The following is a 6,000-nucleotide window of genomic DNA, read 5'->3' as shown; positions in this document are numbered from 1 at the left end:
TTTTCAAAAAATGACAGGAAGGCAAGACTCCACTTTGCAATTTTGAATTCAAAACTACTTTCAAAACTTGAAATATTGTAAATTCAGATCAAATACAAGATTAACAGTGTAATCAACTATAAAAAAGAGAAGTACTCTATTCTTTGACTGAAAACAACACTTGCGACACTTTCAAATCAAAATACGACAGTTTAATTAAGCTACTATTTTGTAAATGAAAACTGCGAATGGAAAAAATACATAAAAACATTCACAAATCTTTGTACAATGGAGGCTAAATGATTAAAAGGAAGGGGGTTTCTACAATGGTCTATTGATCATAGACAGTAAAACTCCTGAATAAAACTGAAGACAGTGAAGAAAAAACCAAAATCTGGAGGCAGAAACAGTCTTACGTGATCATCGCACCTATAACATAGGGAAACAGGGATGCATCTCACCTACTTCACACAGGAGGTGTGATGCATCTAGTCTGCCTAAAGGAGAGGGTGCGATGGTCCTGGAACGATACTTTAACTTGGTTTTTGGTCACATTTTGCAGTTTAGTTCAGGGATTTAGGTTGAGCAAATGATAGTCAATAACTACAAAGTATAGGGCTGATCTAATGAGGTTACTCAAGCTACCTCTAGGGCACTTAGGATGTTTGCAAGTCAATTGTTCATTTCATAAACAAACCCAAAGATTGACTGAAGCAACATTGATCTACCTTGCACTTGCATAGAAAATGCAGTTCGAAGGCTAGCTCGCTTAACTTCAGGCTCCGTCTGTGTTTTATGAATCAAACAAATAGAGACAAGAAATCAAACTAATCGGTCCCCAACGGAGTCGCCATTTTGCTAATGGGAAAACTAGGGTTTATTCAGAGCTACTAGTCCCACTAAGACGGGTAGCTATCTTAGAAACAAATAGATTAAAGTCACTTGTTTTTCCTTTACAAGAGAGAGATGAGAAAGAAGAAGAGAGTACCAACCTCAGTCTTCTGCTTGGCTCCTTGCTTTTTTCCTTTCCCCTTTGACAGATTCTCGCCACTGCTTCCTTATTTGCCCTGCTTCAAAGAACACCTATAGATTCACAGTAGCATAATACCATCAAAGCATAGAGATCTTTCACTGTAAACAATATAGAATCAGATATATATTGACCATACAAATGCATATATCAACACAATATTCAGAGATACACAAGAATATGGAGGAAAACACAAATAGATTTATTAGTAAAATTAGCAGAAGAGAGGATTACAACCACTTGGTCTAACCCAGTGCCATCCTCCTAGCTTGAAAGCCCTCTTCACCTCACATAAAGCAAGATCACCCAGAAATGTCTTGAAAGAGAAACCAAGAGCACTTCCTTGCAAATTACAAAATTTCAGCCCCTAGGTCTCTTGGATGAGGGATCCATATATAGATGTTTATAGGAGAGTGAGTCAGCTTCTGGGATTTTGATTAGTGTCATTTCACTGATAGTTCTTGGTTCCACATGGAGATTCTAGATCCCTTAATCATCTGTGGGCGAACTCAGAGAGGCAAGTGTCAAATGAGCAGTTTCTAGAAGATTCTCTGGGTTTCCACCTAGCAAACTGCTAGTGCCATTTGTTTGCTCTCGCTCATTGTACCCTATAGAAGGGATTTCTAGTATGCATCGCACTTTTTGCATGTGGCAGGTGAGATGCATCACACCTTTAGCACTGGGCAGTTTGTATTGTCCTGCTTTGACTAGTTCTAAGTAGTTTCTCATGGAGAGCTTCTGGGAGATGATGTAATCAGCTGAGCTTGCTCCTTTAGGGTATGAAACAACACTTTTTGGTACTTAGAATCCCTTGGTGTATGGACATGTATGATTGGGGTTGCAGTGCCCAAATATGTCTATAACAGTGCTCCTAAGTGATGGGTGTGCTCTTGGTGTATCATAGCTTCACCTTCACATGGCAAGGTGTGCAGAGTCTTTAATGGTTTTAGTGTTTTCTTGATGTTGCATGTGCACACCACTCCTTTGCTTGTACTTTGGCATGCTTCACATTTTCGTCCATTCGCAAAAAATTCTCCTCGCATGCATTGTCCATTTGTGAAAAAATATCCTCCCATGCATCGTTCCTTCATCCATTCATGAAAAAATCTCCTTGCATGTGCTCTCCTTATTCATCTCGTCCGTCATCACATCATGTCTTATCCATGTACATGTATCTGCAATCACTCATGATGAGACGAAATCAAATCCATAAACCTCCTAGTCTACCATGATGCATGGTTGTTCACCTTCAGATGCAATTGATCGCGAGAGAGAAAAAGGCTATGAAACTGTGCAAGGTAATTTTCAAGTTGGGATGTGGGCTTTGGGCACTGTGGGTGAAAATTGTGCAGAAGTCAATAGGAGACTGGGATGGACAATCCGGATCATCAGTGACTATCACTGAGATCTAGCTGAGCTGGGGAGCAGATCTGCACAATTTTTTGAATGAAGTAGTGCAGGTAGGAGAGGGTCTTGTTAGAAAAAACTATGCAATTCCTCCAGGGAGTTGGCAGTGGGCTGCAGGAGGCTTGCTGGGAAAAAATGCACATTTTTCAAGGAGCTGGCAGTGGGTTGCATGATTGTCGGTGACAAAAACTGTGCAATTGATGGGAGGTTGAACTACTGAACACTTCTGTGTAATTTCTGAGCTAAGCGAGATGTTGGGCAGCTAAGGGACTGCTCATGAAATATGCACAATTTTTTGGGTGAGTAGCCAACCGAACGACTTGTTGGCTGGCTGGAAAAACTGCGTAACTTTTTGAGGGAGATGGGGATGGACACTTGGTGTCTCTCTGGCCTATCTGCGTAGTTTCCTCAAAGAGCGGAGCAGGAAACATAGGAACCTTTTACTTTTTTTTGAGGGGAGTCAGTCTTGGGGTTGCCGCAGCAGGAGGGTTGGTTGATGTGCTTATGGGCATTGCAAATTGAAATGGCCTGCTGGATAATTCTGTGTTGTTCTCAGCTACAGTTAGCTAAGTCAATTCTAGGGTGGAGGTCTTGCTATTAAAGGGTGATCTGGTCATCATAACTTAAACAAAATGTCTAAGTGTGTGAGTGAGTGAAATTGTGCATACATGACCTTGCAAGCACATACTCAACATGACTTGAAGAGAAGAGAACTCAAACCATCAAGACAAGATATAGTCAACATGACTGACTAACGGTGCAAGTGAAAAGCGCAACGCTTGAGATAGATCATTGAATGACCGTGACGATGCTTGCGTGGCATTATATAAAACTCTGTGTGTGAGTGCGACGTATGTTTACATAGCGAATACAACTTGTACACATAAAGCAGGACCTTGTGCATGACCAAAACATGGCTACAAGCATGACATTGTGACCAATATGAAAAAAGAAGTCCACTAAACAGTCAAGAAAGGAGTGTACAAAGACTCAACACGAGCTCATGGGTTGAGCCCGAGTGCTTGCAAACATCAAGTACAAATCCAAAGGAGGCTCTGAAATTGGATGCAGGCCAAAATTTTGGAGGGTGTTGCAACTAGTACAACAGGCCATTTTATTCTTATCTATTTATGTGTAAGCTTTATGGTTTTTTCCTCTTTTCAAAACTATTTACGAATGATATTCTATTTTATCCCATGTATATATAGCATATTTAGTGGGTTCTACACACATATAATTGTCCACATTTCTCCTAAAGTATCCTCTTATCAACCAATTCTCTTGGTTACAACTTCTTTATCTCATATTTCATACATGTCCAAGGCCATTTTCTTCTTCTTATTTACCAACAAACAATTTATTACGCCTTTTTCGAGGCCATTTTTCTCTTAAGGACACTCCTATATAATTTTTTTTTCTTCGGGGACTTAATATACCAATGTTACAATTATTCTCAACATGATAGTCTCTAATTCTTCCATATGTGTTCTATTGTTTTCCTGATCTATTTTTTATTTAATTCAGAATTTATATTATTATGAGGATATACCACATTTAAAAAACCCTTCAAATATGTGCTTAGTTTCATATGCCCATGGTATCCTCTTTCCAAGTAGGTTTGGATGTTACACTTCCATTTTTTATTTTTTTGTTATAGCATAATAGTTGTTCAGGTGGATAAAGGTTTCCTATTTTACAGGCAAGAACAAGATACCCATTATCATGATTGCTCTACTCAATCCAGGAAAATAGCGAGAGCCTCTTCTTCACCAGTAGGAACAAGCATGGAACAAGTTTCCACATAATTAACATGTTGCGAGTGGGATACAACTTTCATATTTGGAATGTTTAGGGAAGTGAGATGGTAAAAAATCAAATCAAGAATGACAAATGAAAGTTGATCAATTGTCACGAATTTCCCATCATGCAGAAAAGAAATCACTCTAAAGAGTGTGTACATGATATATTTCATGGCATAAACATAGTCTCTCCCAAGGAGAAAATTGAAATCCAAGGGACCTTGGACTACTATAGCATCGATACAAATAATTTTTCCTTGCAAGTTAATAGGCAGCCAAGGAAGGATCCCTAAAGGTTCACTGGTTCTTCTATTAAAAGCCAACATATTATGAGTAATAAACACAATCTTAGGGGAACCTAAAGGTTACCAAGTAGTCTGTGATATAATGCTAGAAGAAGTGCCTTCATCTACAATAGTGTGATATAAGTTCTTATCCCAAGACTTTACTGTTATTTGGAAGGGCACGTAAGAAGGGAGACAAGTCTTTATAAATTAGTTCCAACCAACGAAAATGATCTCATTACTAGGAGGGGGTTTTGTGAGAATGGGAGAAATACCCCCTTGTTTAGTGGGATTTGAAGTAACAAAAAGAACTTGCAAAGTATTAACTTCACTTTCTATGGGGAGAGTAAAATCAAATGAATATGGAATCAAATCGACCACCTTCTAAACCAATGATTCTTTGGAACATGACTCATGACATTTGTATTTGGGGAGACTGGGATTGATTGAATATGGACTTGAGTTAATCACTTCATCAACTATTTGAGGATTGGTGGAAATCTTATGGTAATCCGTTGGAAGTCATTTTTGAGAAATAGTAAGTTTTTCCAACAATTTTGAGGCTTCATCCATATGAGCACAAATGTGACTTTGATAACTTCCTTCACATAAAATACAAGGAAACCTAACTTTATCCTTTCTCTTGGGAACCTTATTATCACTAGTTGATGGTTTGTCACTAGCATGATCTCAAAACACTGATGACAAGGGATGATGAGAGCCTATGGACCACACTTCTAGTACTTGGGGAATACCAAGGCAATATCTAAGAAGGTGGTCACCCTTACAAATTTTGCAATGGAATTTAATTTTATGAGTGTTTGAAGTTTTTTCAACATAAGTTATATTTATAACAATGGTTGGTTGGTTTCCACCTTTATTATTTTTCTTCTTATTCTTCTTCTTCATTTTCTTTTTATTTCTTAGCTTTCAGGTTACTAACATCAGGATTTTCACCAAGTGAAGAAGAAGAAAGGGGAGAGTGGGTGATGGGGAAAGAAGGAAAAGCATGAGATTGAGGTTAGTGTTTTTCAGGTGGAGATTTGTTTTATTAAAAAGATGGGACATTTAGAGCTAAGAAAACCATAATAAAAAACCTATTGTGAATCCAGGAAGTGACAACATATTGATGTAAGGAGGACCAATATTTCCAAAAGAAAAAAAAGGACAAGTATTCTCATCAAAAAGGTTTGCTTGACTCACATACTCTATAAATCTTTCCATTAGACTCAACCTAGGGACTACTGTGGAATAAAATGTGAGAATTAAATCGAAGAAACATTAATATTAAGAAGGCTCACTAGGTATGAATGGATTACCAGGCTATTGTGAACTATAATATATCATTAAGTACATGCAAGAAATCTCCTTAGATGATGTGTTTCATGTATCAAAACAACAAGGTGGTCGTCTCGCTTAGTGATAGTAGGTTTGAAACCTAATGGGGACTTCCAAAATATACCTAGAGGTACATGGAAGTTCAGTATGTGGTAGTGCTATC

This window comes from Pinus tabuliformis, chromosome 5_2, assembly GCF_031772625.1.
Source record: "Pinus tabuliformis cultivar Carrire ecotype Pingquan chromosome 5_2, CPIR1, whole genome shotgun sequence".
In the NCBI taxonomy this organism is placed as follows: domain Eukaryota; kingdom Viridiplantae; phylum Streptophyta; class Pinopsida; order Pinales; family Pinaceae; genus Pinus; species Pinus tabuliformis.
The sequence above is the reverse complement of the archived record's forward strand: the minus strand, read 5'-3'. Positions refer to the sequence as shown.